Source organism: Carassius auratus, chromosome 18 (genome assembly GCF_003368295.1).
Source record: "Carassius auratus strain Wakin chromosome 18, ASM336829v1, whole genome shotgun sequence".
Classification (NCBI taxonomy): Eukaryota; Metazoa; Chordata; class Actinopteri; order Cypriniformes; family Cyprinidae; genus Carassius; species Carassius auratus.
In genome coordinates this window covers 14,800,443-14,822,160 of record NC_039260.1, presented here as the reverse complement: position 1 = coordinate 14,822,160, position 21,718 = coordinate 14,800,443, and the positions used below count along the sequence as shown (strand labels likewise).

General features: G+C 37.6%; 1 pseudogene; it reads left to right on the top strand.

Annotated features, from left to right (window-relative positions):
* The first annotated feature begins 10,324 nt into the window (after window positions 1-10,324).
* LOC113118817 (extracellular calcium-sensing receptor-like) lies at window positions 10,325-14,521 on the top strand (annotated as a pseudogene).
* The last annotated feature ends 7,197 nt before the right edge of the window (window positions 14,522-21,718 follow it).

Genomic DNA, 21,718 nt, shown 5'->3' with positions numbered 1-21,718 from the left:
GTATTAAAAATTCAATATATTACCAAAATATATTATTATATATAATTACCAATATACTGAGAATTATTAAATATATTGACCTTTCATACATTCCGTAAGGGAAAGGGTATCATTACATATACTCTATTGGACCATGTGAGTCATTTTGGTTGGGTGAACTAATACTTTAATAATTTATTTTCTTAATTTTATTATTATTACTATGAAAATATTCAATTATTTCTTTAATTAAATTATCCTCTAAATAATAAACTAAAACTGCCAGCAGGTGGTGGTAAATGTCTTAATGATTAATTCGTCTAATCATTTATTCATTCATTTGATTCTTTCAAATAGCTGATTCATTTAGGAGTGAAGAAAAGGGTTCTTTAGGAATGGTTCATTGAATCATTAGGCCTGTTCGACTTTAAGTGGATCATCATCAGGCCGATCAGTGTGCGACATCAAAGAACCACAAGAGCTTTAGAGAGCATAGCTACATGTGCTTTTGAATTGCTCTCGCGGTACTTTGATGTCATACAACGATCAGTCTTGTCTCTCTCTCTCTCACACACACACAAACACTATAATTTGCTGTTTTACTCCACATAACTCCATATACAAGCCAGAAACTAAGCCTTTTTTTGCACAGGCTTATCTAAAGGGTTAATGGTCTCACCCAGTGATCAACTGTAAAAATAACAAATTTGACCTCTTCCCAAAAGGGAAAACCACAAACAATCAAGAATGCATGATTATATGGTGCCATGGCTTTGCAATCAAAAAATGTGGTTATAATGGAAGTCAATGGGGCAAAAACAGCCACCAATAATAACTGAGGGAGAATTTTTTTTTATCTAATGCTGCATAAAAAACTAACAAATGCATCAAAGCCAATATTGTTACTAATCTTTGACATGCCCTAGACTGTGATAAAAGGTAAAAATAAATATCCAGTCCACAATCACTTTTTATATTGAACATATGTAATTTTGTGTTTTTTTTTTTTTTTTTTTTTTTCAAATCAGTATCATCATTTATGAACTTGGTAATTAAATGGGATTTTTTTTTAAACATTTGGTAGCTTTGATCAGGACTGAGGTTGATTAATAGATTTATGCAAAAAAAAAAAAAAAAATGAAAAAAATATTTATCTCATACATTTTTACAGCAGTTTAATTTAGTGGATGTTAATGTAGTGGATGTCCACGGACATAACGAAAGGGTAGTGAATTTGCCCAAAGTGTACCATTGAGTTTTTGAAAAAATTTAAAGCATTTTCCCAAAATATGGGTCAAAATAAGATTTGTCACCAAAAATCATTCCATTAGCTGAAACACAGAGAAAGTTGTGGCCAAAATAAGACTCAACTTTATCCCCTAGTGGACGAAAACGTCCCCAACAATGCATAACTGTTAATTGCTGAAATCACCTTTCTTTCCCATTCTGACATTCAGTATGGAGTTCAGGGGCCCGTTCTTCGTACGTCGCTTATTACATCCAAGATCAAATGACACATCCAAGATGATATCATCCAGGAGGTTGTCTTGACCAGGACTACAAACCTAAATGCATTGAAGCAACTGCCATGTGATTGGTTGATTACATAATTGCATTAATGAGAAATTGAACAGGTGTTCCTAATAATCCTTTAGGTGAGTGTGTATATTAGGGGTGACCACAAATAGTCGACGATTCGATGCTTCAATTCGAGGAGCCTGTTTCGACTACTAATTGAACAGTTGAATATTCGTGGGCTGTTATGATTATGCCATTTTGACTATATGGGGGAGCTCAAATGTCAGATTTCTCATAGAACTTGTGGTTTTCTCACAATAAGTTAATATGCAGCCTATTATGTTAAAGCCATGAATAAGAATCCGAAAAGAAAGAAGCTTCAAATTAATATTTTAAAGTTTGTGAATAAATCCAACCACCCCTATAGATTTGTTTCACTTTACATAATCTCTGACCGACAGAAGAGCATCTTGGCCTCAGGGATTTAAAACTTTACCAAGATTCAAACTGACACAGGCAGAGACTGTTTTTTTTAGAACAGGTAGGGTTCAAGTGATTTCAAAACATTTCAGCCGGTTTATATATGTTGTGGATATATTATTTACCTGATGTAAGATGCATTTGGTTTTGAGTCAAGCGCTTCATTTTAGTAGACTACTCCGGTGATATCTCGTCAGTGCAAAGCACGAGCAGGTCAAACTACAATGCAGAATATTAATAACTATGACTTGGACTGTCACACACATATCATTATAATGAGAATATCATTATAATAAAACGCTGTGAATTTTTAGAGTTTAGCTGCTGTGTCTCTGCACATTGTCTCGTGAAGAACGCGTCCACAAAAGGAGTTCACGTTCAGAGCCCCGCAGATATGTTCATGTGCATTCGGGCCCTTTTTGCAAATAGCCTATAAGTCCTAATATTACGTTATGTTGTATAAATAACGAAGGGTATTCTATATAAAATTATGAGTTGAATCCCAATGATTAAAATCTTGCTATCAAAGGCTCACTCTAATTGTCATCTTCAGCGTGCGTAGCTCAAAACAGAAATGCAGAACATTAATAACTACTGTCATATAGGCTAAATTTATAATTAGAGCACTATTGTAAAAATTGTTAATTGTTATGGTTTCACTGACATTAAGTGTTAACTATCTTTAAATAAAAACATTATTTTCCCCCATTTGTGTCTGCGAGGCATTTGTTACACATTTCCCCTGTGTGTTAACATCAGTGATTATGGCTGTCGAATGCCTGACTTCACTCAATGTATTTTGCCCCGCCCCCAAACATATGATTCGACTATCAGTCATTTGTTTGGGTGAAGAGCACGGATGCAATGTCTTTGAGGAGGCAGTCTGAGTGCATTGTGAGCGTTTTTTTCAATGGAAGTGCTGAGTACGGAGGAGAATGAGCTCATGAGAATACAGGTGAATCTGTCTAAATGGTTTAAAGAGGGACTTTCCCTTTCGCGCTCGTAAAAAAAAAAAAAAGGCGACGAGAGAGAGCCTCGGGAGGATGATGTTATATCTTTAACACTTTCTGATACGGAGGTTAGTGCTCTGCTGGGCATGTACCTAACATTGTTCGGGAGGCAGACACAATCTTGCAGTTTAAATCTAGATTAAAGACCTATCTCTTTAACCTGGTTTACACATAACATACTTTTAAAGGATTTTAAGCTGCATTAATTAGGTAAACCGGAACCGGGAACACTTCCCATACCACCAGATGTATTGCTACATCATTAGAAGAATGGCATCTATGCTAATATTAGTCTGTTTCTCTCTTATTCCGAGGTCACCGTAGCCATCAGATCCAGGTCCACTAATGGAACCACTCTCGAGACTGGTCTCTTATTTACTTTGAGCTGCTATCTCGGTGCCCTGAAATGAAGGACCGGTAGGAAATAATTGAACTAACTGCTGTTGAAGGCTCTGAGGAGTGCACCCCGCTCTTCCCCAGTAGGGGTCACCCTCAACGGTCCTGCATTTTGATGATGGCTGTCAGGACCACTTTTCGAGGGCTTCCTGGACTGAAGCACGACCCTCAGATAGGGCCTCGTCTTAGAAGACTCTGGCCTAGAGCGTCACTGACCTCGGTCCTGTTGCAGGGGAGCACGAGAGGTGACGCTAACTTTTTGCATCTCTTTGTATGAGGAGCTGGTACACAGCCAGGGCTGCTCCCACCCAGCAGCCCCCTGAGCTAGAGAACGGCAAGGAAGGAACCCCTGGAATGCCTCCACCTTTTTACGAACCTCCTTGTATCTGTCAATGACGGAATTGATGACGTCGGTGAACAGACCGGAAGGCGCAAGCAGGGCGTGCATAAAGGAAGACTTTCTTTCTGTTTTATATTGGACAGGGTCAACCACAGATGTCTTTCTTCCGCCACCAGAGCTGCCATGAACTGCCCAATCGTGCGGGCGGTCTCCTTGGTGGTGCGGAGGGCTAAATCAGCAGTCTTCCTCAAATCAAAAATATTTTCCTCTATAACTTCCTCATCTTCATCTAGCTTTTTTAGCAGATCAGTCTGGTATGCCTGTAACAAAGACATGCACCAGCCTGGCCTACTGCCGCGTATCCCTTGCCAACCAGCGCTGAAGTACTTTGCAGCGGCTTGGAAGGCAAGACCGGAGCCTTTAATGATGATCCCGCGTCAGGAGACAGATAGCTCTGTAACCATACTCATCTAACTTTGCCATATTGCCATAATAATTAGAGGCGGGGATGAATAAAAGGGATGAGAATGGTTTTGCTCATCTAATTTACTCTCATGCAGTTTGGCTTTTTTCTCGTTGGACCAATCAATGTTTAACTTGGCTACCGCGCAAGTTATCACCTCCAACAACTTCTCATACTGTGGTGACTGAGAGGGCGATTCATCGACGCTCTCCACATCCACCTCCTTGGAGGCAGATAGGTAGAGCATCAAGTAGCCCCGAAGCGCGCTTCCTATCCCAGAGAGCGAATGCTTGTGAAGTTTCCCAACTCAAAGAGAGCCCTCCAAGAGTGAAGCGTCGAAAGCTGTCTCTGCATGCTCCGTTCCCAAGCAGACTATGCACAAACTGTGTGTATCCCGCTTGTGATGTTGTGAGAGCAGGGAGGAACACACAGCGATCCACTTTAATCCAAATGCTTTGTCAGCCCTTTTTATTAGCCATTTTAGCCATGTTGTGATTGTGCAACTTTTGTATGACAAGCAACAGTAAATAAGTCTGACAGTCACATAATGGTTACTGACACACACACAGAACTTTGCTGAATGACAGAAAGCTGACACTCTCTCCACCTCACATGCTTTTATAGCTTCCTGGTCGCTACGTCACCCACTTATGACGTCGCACCCATTCATGGGACTGATTACACATGTTATTCAGAGCTGGTCACGCTGAAGGGTGTTCCCATAGCGTTTTCAGATGCAGCTCGAGTTCCTGAAGGGGAACTGTGATTCATCCATGAAGAGAACACCTCTCCAAAATGCCATATGCCTTTGAATGTCAACTGCCCATTGACTAGTTTTACAAGCTGTTAAAATTCGGGTTATGGTCGGGTTAAGGTCACTATTCGGTTTTCTGAAACATTCGGGATAACCCGTTTACATGCGTGAGCAGAGAGAGTTACTCCTGTATACATGGAATGTGTAATCAGTCGCCAATATCCCAATGTAAATGGCGACGCACGGTTAGCGTCTGGACGTAAGACGCAATATGCATCATTTCCGATTCTTCTTCCTGTATCCAAAGACTCAAAAGACCAAGATTCCTTGCGAATAGAACATGCGCAGAACACACATTTTGATGGGGATATGCCGAAACGCGTTTACAAGACCAAATATCCAGGTTAGACTAGGGGTACCCCAGGTATAATATCCCGGTTTTTAAAAACCGGGATATGAGCATATCCGGGGTTTTGCCGGTGTTTACATGGTTATTGCTAATATCCCGGTTTTGAATGGGTTATTGGCTGCATGTAAACGTAGTCACTTTAGAGTGGCCTTTTATTGTGGCCAGCCTAAGGCACACCTGTGCAATACTCATGCTGTCTAATCAACATCTTGATATGCCACACCTGTGAGGTGGATGGATTATCTTGGCAAAAGGGAAGTGCTCACTAACACAGATTTACACAGATTTGTGAACAATACTTCAAATATCATTATGCAGTGTTTTATGTTTAAAATATCAAAACAATATTAATGAATTTGTAATTGCAGGTTAAATACATTAATGTCCTGCATTAAACAGTGTGTGAATGCATCTAGATGCCACTTCTAATGCAGCTAATAAAGATAAAGATGCCCCTTAAAAGGTAAAAATCACTTTAAACTTATGGGAAAAGATTAATTTCTAACTTTGCTGTTAACTCATAACCACACAGAATATGCAGAATATCAAAAGGTTTAGGAGCCAACTGTCCAAAGTAGTCCTTAAGATACCAGCACAACGACACACTCATCAAAATAGTCTAATTATCATTATCCCAGAAAATACTGAAATATATATTTTGTCAGTAATGCACACCCTTAATATATTTAACGTTTTATTTCTATGGTTACTCGCGCGCTGTATTCGGTTCGCACGAGAGAGAGAGAGAGAGCTGCGTATCACGGACAGCGACACATAACCGAGCTCTCTTCTGCGAAATTCTCCACGAAGCCCCTCCTGCAGTTGAACAAACAAATACAAATCGCAGTTTGAACAAACAGAAAGATGTGAAAGAGCCCAATTCAGTACCGCGGTGTTCTGGTGTTCAGGGCACATGCAGAGAAAGGCGTCTCAAATCACTTGAAGATCGAATTTGTTATTTTTGCTCTTGTGTCGACAAATACATACAAAATATATCAAAATATCCACCTTTGAAATTATGCTCGAAAAAACTGTCAGTTATTTCTTAAGTGAAAGTAAACAGTTGAGGAAAACAATTTGGGATGTGTATTTATATTGCATGCGTTCATCGTCTCTTAAAGTGACCGCACCTAATTTAGCTACTGGCTGCTGTAATGTTAATCCAAGAAAATGAAAATCACTCACTGCTCTTGACTGAATTACTTTGTAGTTTTAACAGTCAAACCAAAAAATATACAGACTCAGATATGATTTTTGCTATATACTGTATAGCAAAACTGTAATAATGTGAGAAATGTTGAAGGTGTCTGAATAAATGTAGGTTTGATTGTATATTTTATTTTTACATTGAAGACTATCCAGTGCTATTTTACATTTAATTACTTGGTTTCTGTACCTTGACACCTACAAACTTGAAAAAAAAACTTAAACATTGTGTAAATAGCACAAATAAATAAAAATAAACGAACATACAAATTAAACAATTTCAAACAGGGTCCACTGGTACAACCAGCTACGGCCCTGCTCACGCCTGTTTCACACAACCTCCGTCTGCAGTGCGTATGCAGTCTGTGTATGAATTCTTCGGCAGAATTTGAATGAGCCATTTTAATCTAGATTAATTTCAAGATCACAGTGAGATTAATCTAGATTCAAAATATTAATCTATGGCCACCACTAATATATATATATATATATATATATATATATATATATATATATATATATAAAATATGAAATATGAGAGGTGCCCTTTTTTCCCCACTTGAGCCCCTGACCCTGCTCTAAGGGATATAACTTTTACACTTCTCTTCCATTTCTGTAGTTCTTTTAAATCAGTTAATTATGACCCATATAACTGGATATAATCAGCAACTGAGGACTGATGCTGTTACAAATTATTTAAGTTAAAGTTGTAAAACTTATTTGAAAAATAGTGATATTGTAAAAGCAGTGTATATATATATATATATATATATATATATATATATATATATATATATATACATATATATATATGTATATATATATATATACATATATATATATATATATATATATATATATATATATATATATATATATGTATATATATATATATATATATATATATATATATATATACAGTATTGTTCAAAATAATAGCAGTACAATGTGACTAACCAGAATAATCAAGGTTTTTCGTATATTTTTTTATTGCTACGTGGCAAACAAGTTACCAGTAGGTTCAGTAGATTCTCAGAAAACAAATGAGACCCAGCATTCATGATATGCACGCTCTTAAGGCTGTGCAATTGGGCAATTAGTTGAATTAGTTGAAAGGGGTGTGTTCAAAAAAATAGCAGTGTGGCATTCAATCACTGAGGTCATCAATTTTGTGAAGAAACAGGTGTGAATCAGGTGGCCCCTATTTAAGGATGAAGCCAACACTTGTTGAACATGCATTTGAAAGCTGAGGAAAATGGGTCGTTCAAGACATTGTTCAGAAGAACAGCGTACTTTGATTAAAAAGTTGATTAGAGAGGGGAAAACCTATAAAGAGGTGCAAAAAATGATAGGCTGTTCAGCTAAAATGATCTCCAATGCCTTAAAATGGAGAGCAAAACCAGAGAGACGTGGAAGAAAACGGAAGACAAACATCAAAATGGATAGAAGAATAACCAGAATGGCAAAGGCTCAGCCAATGATCACCTCCAGGATGATCAAAGACAGTCTGGAGTTACCTGTAAGTACTGTGACAGTTAGAAGACGTCTGTGTGAAGCTAATCTATTTTCAAGAATCCCCCGCAAAGTCCCTCTGTTAAAAAAAAGGCATGTGCAGAAGAGGTTACAATTTGCCAAAGAACACATCAACTGGCCTAAAGAGAAATGGAGGAACATTTTGTGGACTGATGAGAGTAAAATTGTTCTTTTTGGGTCCAAGGGCCACAGGCAGTTTGTGAGACGACCCCCAAACTCTGAATTCAAGCCACAGTACACAGTGAAGACAGTGAAGCATGGAGGTGCAAGCATCATGATATGGGCATGTTTCTCCTACTATGGTGTTGGGCCTATTTATCGCATACCAGGGATCATGGATCAGTTTGCATATGTTAAAATACTTGAAGAGGTCATGTTGCCCTATGCTGAAGAGGACATGCCCTTGAAATGGTTGTTTCAACAAGACAATGACCCAAAACACACTAGTAAACGGGCAAAGTCTTGGTTCCAAACCAACAAAATTAATGTTATGGAGTGGCCAGCCCAATCTCCAGACCTTAATCCAATTGAGAACTTGTGGGGTGATATCAAAAATGCTGTTTCTGAAGCAAAACCAAGAAATGTGAATGAATTGTGGAATGTTGTTAAAGAATCATGGAGTGGAATAACAGCTGAGAGGTGCCACAAGTTGGTTGACTCCATGCCACACAGATGTCAAGCAGTTTTAAAAAACTGTGGTCATACAACTAAATATTAGTTTAGTGATTCACAGGATTGCTAAATCCCAGAAAAAAAAAATGTTTGTACAAAATAGTTTTGAGTTTGTACAGTCAAAGGTAGACACTGCTATTTTTTTGAACACACCCCTTTCAACTAATTGCCCAATTGCACAGCCTTAAGAGCATGCATATCATGAATGCTGGGTCTTGTTTGTTTTCTGACAATCTACTGAACCTACTGGTAACTTGTTTGCCACGTAGCAATAAAAAATATACTAAAACCTTGATTATTCTGGTTAGTCACATTGTACTGCTATTATTTTGAACAATACTATATATGTATATATATATATATATATATATATATATATATATATATATATATATATATATATATATATATATATATATATATATATATTTATTTATTTATTATTATAAATTAATATTATTATTAATATTATAATAATATTATAATAAATTATTTATTTGTGTTGTTGCAAATATAAGAATATAAGAAGTGTAGAATGAGCTGATGTGTAGGCTACATGTGTACCCCCTGTATTTCAAATATGGTCACTATAGCCCACTTTCTACCGCTATGTCTCTGATGTGGCTTTCTAGGCCAGTCAATTGAAAGTGTGTTGTTTCCACTTCGGTCCTGAAACTTTGATGGTCAGGAAACAGGAACCGGATACTTTATTGCAGAACCAATTACTTTGTAAAATGATTTACTGCTTCAAAGGACAGTGGGGACCTCTGCTGGTTAAAGCTGCTGAAAGGCAAGAATATTCCTTAGCATGTTCACTGTATTGTAAAAAATACTGTAAATGACATACTTTTCTATACAGTATTTATTCTTCTGTTCTATGTATACTTATACAGATACAGGTTCTATACAGACAAAATGGCAAGCATTCTATAGAAGAGTTTACTCAACTTTTATCAACTTAACTAAGTAAATGTATTTAGTAAATAAATAAAAAATAAAAATCAGTTCCAACACATTAAATACTGGCTCATATGTTCACTTGACATTGCTGCCACCTAACATTAAACCATAGTTTGATTGAATAAAGCATAGTTTGCTTAAGTTATTTTACTTTCAGAAAATGAAAAAAAGGGTGCTTGTTAGAATTCTATTGTCCCTGTCTGATGCCCCATTGACAAGTTGTTGTATACATTTTATAATTTTCTTTTTTCTTTCTTTTTCAGTGTTGATGAGCTTAAGAAATTCTCTAAAGCACTTATTTTAAACAAAGGTTTGTAAAAAGCCCTTTGTGAGCATCTTTCAAGTAGTGTTGCATGCTTTTGCTTGTCTCATCTGTAATATACTACTTGTATTAGCTAGTTTAATTAAAGATGGTATGATAATGGTGGTTTAAAGTTAACATCACACTCTGCATGTTTAAACAGATTTTTAACTATATAAATAATGCAGCTATATTATCATTTACAAATAATCCAGCTGTTACTTGTTTAGTATTTTAAGCTGCATATTCATTTTATTTCTCTGTGGTTTTGCAATTACTGATGTATAAGGAGGTTTGGGATTGGACCCATGAAGAACAAAGTTTATTGAACTATTTTTCTGTCAGTCATCTTAATTGCTTGTATTATTGGCCAGGGATGGTAAACATGCATTATATGAGGCAAAATGTTATAAACTGGGTTATACATCAACCAGTTGTATTCATCAACACAGGCTCAACTTCAGAAAGGCATTTACAGTATGTACTGCAGAGTCATGTTGTTGCTTGCAGCCATTATGATGATTATCACCTGCACTGTAAGTGCTGCACAACCAAAATGTAAAGCTTATGGGACAGATGAACTTCTTCATTTCTCAAAGGAAGGTGATATCTCTATTGGAGGCATTTTTTCATTCCACCAAATTCCAGTTGGTGTAAATCCAAAGCTCATGACCAATCCAGGAAGCATCCAGTGTAAAGGGTAAGATAGTGACAATACACTCATTTTATATGTGAAACTGGACTACAAAACAAAATTTTCAAATGATTTATTTACTGAAGAAATAAGCTTTCCACTGATGCGTGGTTTGTTACTATAGGACAATATTTGGCTGAGATAAAACTATTTGAATATCTGGAATCTGAGGGTGCGAAAAAAAAATCTAAACACTGAGAGAATCGCCTTTAAAGTTGTCCGAATGAAGTTCTTAACAATGTATATTACCAATCCAAAATTAAGTTTTTATATATTTATGATAAGAGATTTACAATATATCTTAATGGAACATGATCTTTACTTAATATCCTAATGATTTTTGGCATAAGAGAAAAATCGATAATTTTTCATACAACGTTTTTTTGGCTATGGCTTTTTTTGGCAGGGTCACATATTACCTAAAAAGAAATGCTAATTTACGAAGATTTTAATTTAATATAATGTAAGAATAACAAATAATGTGATGATTGACTTTGATGTAAAAAAAAAAAAAAAAATATATATATATATATATATATATATATATATATATATATATATATATATATATATATATATATATATATTATACAATTGTCACTTTTCAGACTTGATCCTGGAGAGTTACAGTATGCAATGACAATGATTTTTGCCATTGAGGAAATAAACAACAGCACAGATATTCTTCCTGGCTTTGTGCTGGGTTACCGTGTCTATGGCTCTTGCCCAAGCGTCCCTCTTTCTGTTGGAGCATCACTAGCTCTGATGAATGGGCAAATGGAAGCAGAGGATAGCTGTGTAAGTCCCTCTACTGTGCAGGCTGTGATTGGAGAAACTACATCAACATCCACCATAGACATTGCAAGGACCATGGGTCCATTTAAAATCCCTGTGGTAAAGTCAAATGTTTAATGTGTATTTATTATTATTATTATTATTATTAAATAAAGCATAGCAAAATCAGTTGGATGCAGTGATGTTTGAGACATTTCTTGAAATAGTAACAATTTACTGTGTTTATGTGTTTAAATTAGTGTTTATTTATTATTGTTTTATAATGATGTAATTGTTATTCTTAGTCTCCAGTATTCAATTATGTTAATCTTTATCCATGTTGAAATACCATAAACATTGCTGTCTTAAAAAAGCATCAAAAGCAGTTTTTATTCTACTTGTCTAGTTTCAGACATGCTTCCAGAGTTTCAATGGAAGCTTAATAATTTCAATTTCAATTTAAGTTATTATTATTGTTGTTTCTTCTTCTTCTTCTTTTTCAGCTTAGCCATTCAGCAACTTGTGCATGTCTCAGTAATAGACAACAGTATCCATCCTTCTTCAGGACTATCCCCAGTGATCATTATCAGAGCAGAGCTCTAGCTAAACTGGTCAAGTATTTTGGCTGGACCTGGGTTGGGGCTGTGAGAAGCAGGGGGGACTACGGCAACAATGGAATGGCCACTTTTATAGAAGCAGCCGAGAAAGAGGGCATCTGTGTCGAATACTCAGTGGCCATTTACAGAACCGATCCCAGAGAAAAGTTTTTGGAAGTCATAGAAATTATTAAAAAATCAACATCTAATGTCATAGTGGCTTTTGCAGATGGCAATGATTTGGATATTCTCATAAAAGAGCTTTACTACCAAAATGTAACTGGTTATCAGTGGGTTGGAAGTGAAGGTTGGATCACATACAGGTATGTAGCGACCCCAATTAATTATGTTGTGGTAGGGGGAGCAATAGGCTTTGCTGTGCCAAATGCATATATTCCTGGATTGAAGGAATTTATTGCGAGTAGCCGTCCCTCCTTGAGACCAGGTAACACAGGACTGGTTGAGCTGTGGGAAAATGTGTTTAACTGCATTTTAAATCCAAACACACACAATGCCTCCAAGATATGCAATGGAGAGGAATCTCTAGCAAACACAAACATACGTTTCACAGATGTGTCTGATTCTAGTCTGCTAAACAATGTCTACAAGGCAGTGTATGCTGTCGCCCATGCTATAGAAGGACTGCTGACTTGTGACAAAGGGAAGGGGCCATTCCCCAACAAGACATGTGCAGAAAAAGGGGAAATACAGCCTTGGCAGGTGTGTTCTTTTCAGATTCTGATCTTAAATTTTTTGTAATTTAAAACTGATATTAAGAGACCATGGGTATTATTATATCATTATTCTGTATAGGTGCTGCATTATCTCACTCAAGTGAACTTTACAACTAAAAATGGAGAAAACGTTTACTTTGATGAGAGTGGTGACCCAGTTGCACGTTACACTTTGGTTAATTGGCAGATAAACTATGAAGGAATAATAACATTTAACTCAATTGGCTTGTATGATGCATCCAGACCAGAAGGACAACAGATTCAAATGAAAGATAACATTGATCCAGTCTGGGCAGGAAATCAGAAAAATGTATGTATTTAGCTACATTATGTATGTATGTATTTAAATAAATAAATGCATACATATGTAAATATAGCAAGCTTTTGATTAATAGTTTTGTGCACACTAGTTCTTCTCAGACTGTTTATGTATAGTTATGCTTTGTGTGTGTGTGTGTGTGTGTGTGTGTGTGTATTTAAGGTCCCTCGTTCTGTATGCAGCAAGACCTGCTTTGCAGGCACTCGCAGAGCCTTTCTGAAAGGAAAACCTATGTGTTGCTTTGACTGCATTAACTGTGCGGATGGAGAGTTCAGCAACACCACAAGTGAGATGGAGAGTCCTCTATTATTAACAGTGACACCCATCATGCTTCTGTCTTGTCAGCCCAAAATCTGTGTGGTTTTGGGTAGACTGTAAGGCAATGTCTTAAAATAATTTTGTTTCCTCTTGTGAAATTGTCTGTGCTTTCAGATGCAGTAACATGTGTTCCATGCCCACTTGAGTACAAATCTAATGGAAACAGAACACGGTGTGAACTCAAAAACACTGAATTCCTGACATTTAAAGAAGTAATGGGTAATGTACTAGTGACATTCTCTTTGTGTGGTGGATGTCTCACAGTCACAGTTGGGTTGATTTTCTTCTACCACAGACATACGCCAATAGTAAGAGCCAACAACTCAGAGCTGAGCTTCCTGCTGCTCTTCTCACTCACGTTGTGTTTTCTCTGTTCTCTTACTTTTATTGGTCAGCCCACTGAGTGGTCATGTATGTTGCGTCACACAGCATTTGGGATCACTTTTGTTCTCTGTATCTCCTGTGTTTTGGGGAAAACAATTGTTGTGTTAATGGCCTTCAGGGCTACACTTCCAGGAAGCAGTGTCATGAAATGGTTTGGGCCTCCTCAACAGAGACTCAGTGTTTTTGCTTTTACCCTTATACAAGTGCTTATTTGTATGATTTGGTTAATAATATCACCCCCATTTTCCTACAAAAACATAAATAATTACGAAGACAAAATTATTCTTGAGTGTAATCCAGGTTCAGCTGTTGGTTTCTGGGCTGTACTGGGTTATATTGGCCTACTGGCAGTCTTGTGCTTTATTCTGGCTTTCCTGGCTCGAAAGCTGCCTGATAACTTCAATGAAGCAAAATTCATCACATTCAGTATGATCATATTCTGTGCTGTATGGATCACATTTATCCCAGCCTATCTAAGTTCTCCTGGAAAATTCACTGTAGCAGTGGAGATATTTGCTATTTTAGCATCAAGTTATGGTATGTTGTTTTGTATATTTATTCCTAAGTGTTACATAATTTTACTAAAACCAGACATGAATTCTAAAAAACTTTTGATGGGCAAAGCTTCTTCAAGGGTTCTCTGATTAAAATGACTATTTATTATTACATGTTGACATAGTAAAAAATATCCATGGACAAAACATAATAAATTGACGTTCTAAAATGCATAAAATATGAGCTGTCAGTGGTTGAAATTTCTTGTGAATCCACAGTTTGATTGAAAAAAGAATTAACATAATATTATTTACAATGAGATGTAAAATAAATTTTATATATATATATATATATATATATATATATGTATGTATATATCATGGTTTCTACGATATATATATATATATATATATATATATATATATATATATATATATATATACATATATATATATATATCGTAGAAACCATGATATATATATATATATATATATATATATATATATATATATATATATATATATATCGTAGAAACCATGATCAAGAAGGTGTGTCACCCTCAATTACTAAAGTTATTTATTAATTATTTATGGGTGCCCACTTTTAAGGAGTTTTTTTTTTTTTAAACCACTTAACTTTGATGAATCAAGTCTTATAAATGAGACTCAATTCGAAAATAAATAAATAAAAAATAAAGAATAAACTTTTTGTCCTTTATGGGGAAAAAAATGGACACCCTTACAAAATTTATTTGAAATACTATGTATAATTCAGAGCAATAAATCCAACACTATGCAGATTGTAAATACATACCTGAAGTGGTGAGCCAATATTTTCAATGTGGTAAACACTCATACTCCCACTCAGACACACACATACACATACACACCGAAAATCAAAGCATTATTTATTTACAAAAACTGTCAATGGCTGCATCCAAAACCAAATATTTCCCTCAAATTCAGTAGGCAAAAAGCAGTAGGAAAAGATTATGTATGAAAGAATCCTTAGTATTCATAAAATAGAAGGTGATGATTACCTGCATTGAGTACTAATGTTCGCAAGATTCGGACGTATGTATATTTAAGTATCTGAATATGCCTACTTACATTTACATTCAGTCATTTAGCAGACACTTTTATCCAAAGCGACTTACAATGAGAACGATGTACACGTGCTATATCAAGTCTCAGTTAACGTAACACAGTACACATAGCAAGGTTTTATTTAAATAATATAATAAATAAAAAGAAAACAGATAGAATAGAAAAAGAATAGAGCATGCTAGTGTAAGAGGACTTTTTTGCTTCTGTAAATTGTATAATAAATTAAAAGAAAACAGATAGAATACAAAATATATATCATTTTTAAATAATAGAATTAGAATAAAGAATCTAGCCATGGGGGTCAAAGTCCAGTGACTTCTGTGCCGGTCCCAAGCCCGGATAAATAGAGAGGGTTGCGTCAGGAAGGGCATCCGGCATAAAACATTGCCAAATCTAACCATGCGAATCATCAGTACGAATTGCATACCGGATCGGTCGAGGCCCGGGTTAACAACGACTGCCATCGGTGCCGTTGACCTACAGGGTGCTGGTGGAAATTGGGCTACTGTTGGTCGAAAAAGTAGAGAAGGGAGGAGAGTGCACAGACAGAGAGAGAAGAGGAAAGGTAAGAGTGTAGGACTGAGAATAGGAACTCTAAATGTTGGTACCATGACAGGGAAAGGTAGAGAGCTGGCTGATATGATGGAGAGAAGGAAGGTGGATATACTGTGTGTACAGGAGACAATGTGGAAGGGTAGCAAGGCTCGTAGTATAGGAGCAGGATTCAAGCTGTTTTATTATGGTGTGGATAGTAAGAGAAATGGGGTAGGTGTGGTCCTGAAGGAGGAGTTTGTGAGGAATGTCCTGGAGGTGAAGAGAGTGTCAGACAGAGTGATGAGTCTGAAGTTAGAGATTGAAGGGGTGATGTTGAATGTTGTTAGTGGTTATTCCCCACAGGTAGGTTGTGAATTAGATGAGAAAGAGAGATTCTGGAATGAATTAGATGAGGTGATGGAGAGTATTCCCATGGGTGAAAGAGTGGTGATAGGAGCGGATTTTAATGGACATGTTGGTGAGGGGAACAGAGGGGATGAGGAGGTGATGGGCAAGTTTGGAGTTAAGGAAAGGAACCTTGAAGGGCAGATGATAGTGGACTTTGCTAAGAGGATTGACATGGCTGTGGTTAACACTTATTTTCAGAAGAGGGAGGAGCATAGAGTGACTTAAAAGAGTGGAGGTAGGAGAACACAGGTAGACTACATCCTGTGTAGAAGAGGCAATCTGAAAGAGATTAGTGACTGTAAAGTGGTAGTGGGAGAGAGTGTAGCCAGAAAGCATAGGATGGTGGTGTGTAAGATGACTTTGTTTGTCTGTAAGAAGAAGAGGTCAAAAATAGAGAAGAAAACCAAGTGGTGGAAGCTGAAAAAGGAGGAATGTTGTGAGGAATTTAGACAGAAGTTGAGACAGGCTCTGGGTGGTCAGGTAGTCCTGCCAGATGACTGGGAATATACAGCAGAAGTAATCAGGGAGACAGGGAGAAAGGTGCTGGGTGTGTCATCCGGAAGGAGGAAAGAAGATAAGGAGACTTGGTGGTGGAATGAAGAAGTTCAGGATAGTATCCAGAGGAAGAGGTTAGCCAAGAAGAAGTGGGACATGGACAGGACTGAAGAGAATAGACAGGAATACAAGGAGTTACAGCGCAGAGTGAAGAGGGAGGTGTCTAAGGCCAAGCAGAAGGCATATGACGAGTTATACACAAGGTTAGACACTAGAGAAGGAGAGAAGGACTTGTACAGGTTAGCTAGGCAGAGGGATCGAGATGGGAAGGATGTGCAGCAAGTTAGAGTTATTAAGGATAGAGATGGAAGGGTGCTCACAAGTGCGGAGAGTGTACAGAGGAGATGGAAGGAGTACTTTGAAGAGCTGATGAATGAGGAAAATGAGAGGGAAAAAAGAGTAGAAGGGGTGAACTCTGTGGAACAGAAAGTAGATAAGATTGGAAAGGATGAAGTCAGGAAGGCTTTGAAGAGGATGAAAAGTGGAAAGGCAGTTGGTCCTGACGACATCCCGGTGGAGGTCTGGAAATGTCTAGGAGAGGTAGCTGTGGAATTTTTGACTAGTTTGTTCAACAGGGTTTTAGAGCGTGAGAGGATGCCTGAGGAATGGAGAAGAAGTGTGTTAGTGCCGATCTTTAAGAATAAGGGTGATGTACAGAGTTGCAGCAACTATAGCGGGATAAAGTTGATGAGCCATACAATGAAGCTATGGGAAAGAGTAGTGGAAGCTAGGTTAAGGAAGGTAGTGGAAATTTGTGAGCAGCAGTATGGCTTCATGCCCAGAAAGAGCACAACAGATGCAATTTTTGCTCTGAGAATTTTGATGGAGAAGTATAGGGATGGTCAGAGGGAGTTGCACTGTGTGTTTGTAGACTTGGAGAAAGCGTATGACAGGGTGCCAAGAGAAGAGCTGTGGTACTGTATGAGGAAGTCAGGAGTAGCAGAGAAGTATGTCAGAGTGGTGCAGGACATGTATGAGAGGAGCCGGACAGTGGTGAGCTGTGCTGTAGGTCAGACAGAGGAGTTCAAAGTGGAGGTGGGACTGCATCAGGGATCAGCTCTGAGCCCCTTCCTGTTTGCTATAGTGATGGACCAGTTGTCAAAGGAGGTCAGACAGGAGTCTCCTTGGACAATGATGTTTGCAGATGACATTGTGATCTGTAGTGAGAGCAGGGAGCAGGTGGAGGAAAACCTGGAGAGGTGGAGGTTTGCGCTGGAGAGAAGAGGAATGAAAGTCAGTCGTAGTAAGACTGAGTACATGTGTGTAAATGAAAGGGAGGGAAGTGGAACAGTAAGGTTACAGGGTGAAGAGGTGAAGAAGGTACAGGAATTTAAGTACTTGGGGTCAACAGTCCAGAGTAATGGAGAGTGTGCGAAAGAGGTAAAGAAGCGAGTGCAGGCAGGTTGGAATGGGTGGAGAAAGGTGTCGGGAGTTCTGTGTGATAGGAAAATATCAGCGAGAATCAAGGGGAAGGTGTACAGGACAGTGGTGAGACCAGCTATGTTGTATGGTTTAGAGACAGTGGCACTGAGGAAGAGACAGTAATCAGAGCTAGAGGTAGCAGAGCTGAAAATGTTGAGGTTCTCTTTGGGAGTGACAAGATTGGACAGGATTAGGAACAAGTACATCAGAGGGACAGCTCATGTTGGACGTTTGGGAGACAAAGTTAGGGAGGCCAGATTAAGATGGTTTGGACATGTTCAGAGGAGGGAGAGTGAATATATTGGTAGGAGAATGTTGGACATGGAGCTGCCAGGCAGGAGGCAAAGAGGAAGACCAAAGAGTAGGTATATAGATGGAATTAATGAGGATTTGAAGCTAGTGGGTGAAAGTGTTGAGGATGCAGAAGATAGGGATAGGTGGACAGAGATGATTCACTGTGGCGACCCCTGAAGGGAAAAGCCGAAAGAAGAAGAAGAATTAGAATAAAGAGTGCTAGAGTCAGAGGGTCAAATAAAGATAGAAGATATGTGTTTTAGCCGATTCTTGAAAATGGCTTAGGATTCAGATTCTCAGATTGAGTTGGTCAGGTCATTCCACCAGGAGGGAACATTTAAATTAAAAGTCCTTAAAGGTGATTTTGTGCTTCTTTGGGATGACACAATCAAGCAATGTTCACTTACAAAACAAAAGCTTCTAGAGAGCACACAATTCTGAAGTAATGAATTTAGGTAAAGGGGCGCAGAGCCAGGGTTGGTTTTGTAGGCAAACAGCAATTTATATTTATATACTTATCTACTATAGAGTAGGAGAAAACAGTATGCGAAGATAATAGTATGTCTGAAACCTCAGTATTCATAAAGGAGTGGGCAAGAAATCCCTCTATGTCCTATATGGTGTGATTATTATGTTTTTGTAATGGGGCTCTTTGAGAGAAAGGGACTGAGAAGAGCCAAGAGAGAGAAGAGGGAAAAACTATGAGGAGATGGGAAATACAAGTTTGGCAAATTAATTAACACGCTCAATGGTCCTGTTCTCTTTTGTTTTTAAATAAATGTATCATTTTATTCATAAGGATGTGTTAAATTGATGATGATGATGATGATTATTATTATTATTTTTATTATTATTATTATAATTATTATTATTATTGTCCTATATGGTGTGGATAACAGCAGAGGTTTGTGGGCTGCTAAAGACCGGAGATAAAGCATTCAGATCAGCAGATAAAGCAGCCCTCAAAACAACAAAAGCCAATATGTCCAGTGGCATCAAAAATGCAAAACAGTCTTATGCTCAAAAAATCACTTCACAGACAGCAGAGACACACGAAGCCAGTGGCCAGCCATTCAGACCATCACTGACTACAACTCCCCACCACAGGACTGTGATACTGAGACATCTCTCCCGGATGCACTCAACCACTTTTCTTGTTTTGACATGCAAAATGACACACCTGCACAAAAACAATGACCAGGGACTGTGTCTGTCTGTGGCTGACGTAAGAAAGACCCTATTTAGGATTAACCCACGAAAGGCTGTGGTTCCTGACCATAACCTGGCCATCTATTGAGAGTCTGTGCTGCACAGCTGACAGCTGTCCTAACTAGTGTTGTTACGGTACCAAAAGTTCAGTATTCGATAAAGATACTATTGAAAATCAATGGTTCTCAGTACCAAAGCAAAACAAAAGCATGCTAATTATTATTTATTTTTTACTATACTAACATTTAATCCAAACTTTGTACATATTTAATTTTAAAGGGCTTTTAAATTTTTAAAGGCAAGAATAACAACTAAGTTAGCTAAAAAAATAAAAATAAATAAAGCCCAGAAATATATATATATATATATATATATATATTAAGTCAAGTCAAGTCACCTTTATTTATATAGCGCTTTAAACAAAATACATTGCGTCAAAGCAACTGAACAACATTCATTAGGAAAACAGTGTTTCAATAATGCAAAATGACAGTTAAAGGCAGTTCATCAATGAATTCAGTGATGCCATCTCTGTTCAGTTTAAATAGTGTCTGTGCATTTATTTGCAATCAAGTCAATGATATCGCTGTAGATGAAGTGACCCCAACTGAGCAAGCCAGAGGCGACGGCGGCAAGGAACTGAAACCCCATCAGCAACAGAATGGAGAAAAAAAACCTTGGGAAACGAGGCTCAGTTGGGGGGCCAGTTCTCCTCTGACCAGACGAAACCAGCAGTTCAATTCCAGGCTGCTGCAAAGTCAGATTGTGCAGAAGAATCATCTGTTTCCTGTGGCCTTGTCCTGTTGGTTGTCTGAGACAAGGTCTTTACAAGGGATCTGTATCTTGGGCTCTAGTTGTCCTGGTCTCCGCTGTCTTTCAGGGATGTAGAGGTCCTTTCTAGGTACTGATCCACCATCTGGTCTGGATACGTACTGAATCCGGGTGACTGCAGTGACCCTCTGATCTGGATACAAACTGGATCTGGTGGCTACGGTGACCTCGGTATAAAAGAGAAACAGACTAATATTAACGTAGATGCCATTCTTCTAATGATGTAGCAAGTACATCGGGTGTTATGGGAAGTGTTCCCGGTTCTGGTTTACATAATTAATGCAGCCTAAAAAATCTTTAACAGATTTGGATATTAAAAGCATATTAGTATGTTATTTGTAAGTTAGGTAAAGAGATCAGGGGTAAAGAGTAAAGGTAAAGTAAGTTAGGTAAAGAGTCAAATAGGAAAAGGATTTGCCGCCCGCAGTTGATTTTGATATTCTTTTGAGTTTTGAGAACATAGCGGACGTAGATTATAATGTAAAAGGAGCTCATTTAAATACTGAGGTGCTAAACCATTCAGGGCTTTAATATGTAATAAGCAATATTTTAAAATCTATACGATGTTTGATAGGGAGTCAGTGCAGTGCTGACAGGACCGGGATAATATGGTCATACTTCCTGGTTCTAGTAAAAACTCTAGCTCCTGTATTTTGGACTAGCTGTAATTTGTTTACTAAGCATGCAGAACAACCACCCAATAAAGCATTACAATAATCTAACATTGAGGTCATAAATGCATGGATTAACATTTCTGCATTTGACATTGAGAGCATAGGCATATTTTTGAGATGGAAAAATGCAGTTTTACAAATGCTAGAAACGTGGCTTTCTAAGGAAAGATTGCTATCAAATAGCACACCTAGGTTCCTAACTGATGACCAAGAATTGACAGAGCAGCCATCAAGTCATAGACAGTGTTCTAGGTTATTGCATGCAGAGTTTTTAGGTCCTATAATTAACACCTCTGTCTTTTCAGAATTTAGCAATAAGAAGTTACGTTATCCAGTTTTTTTTATATCGA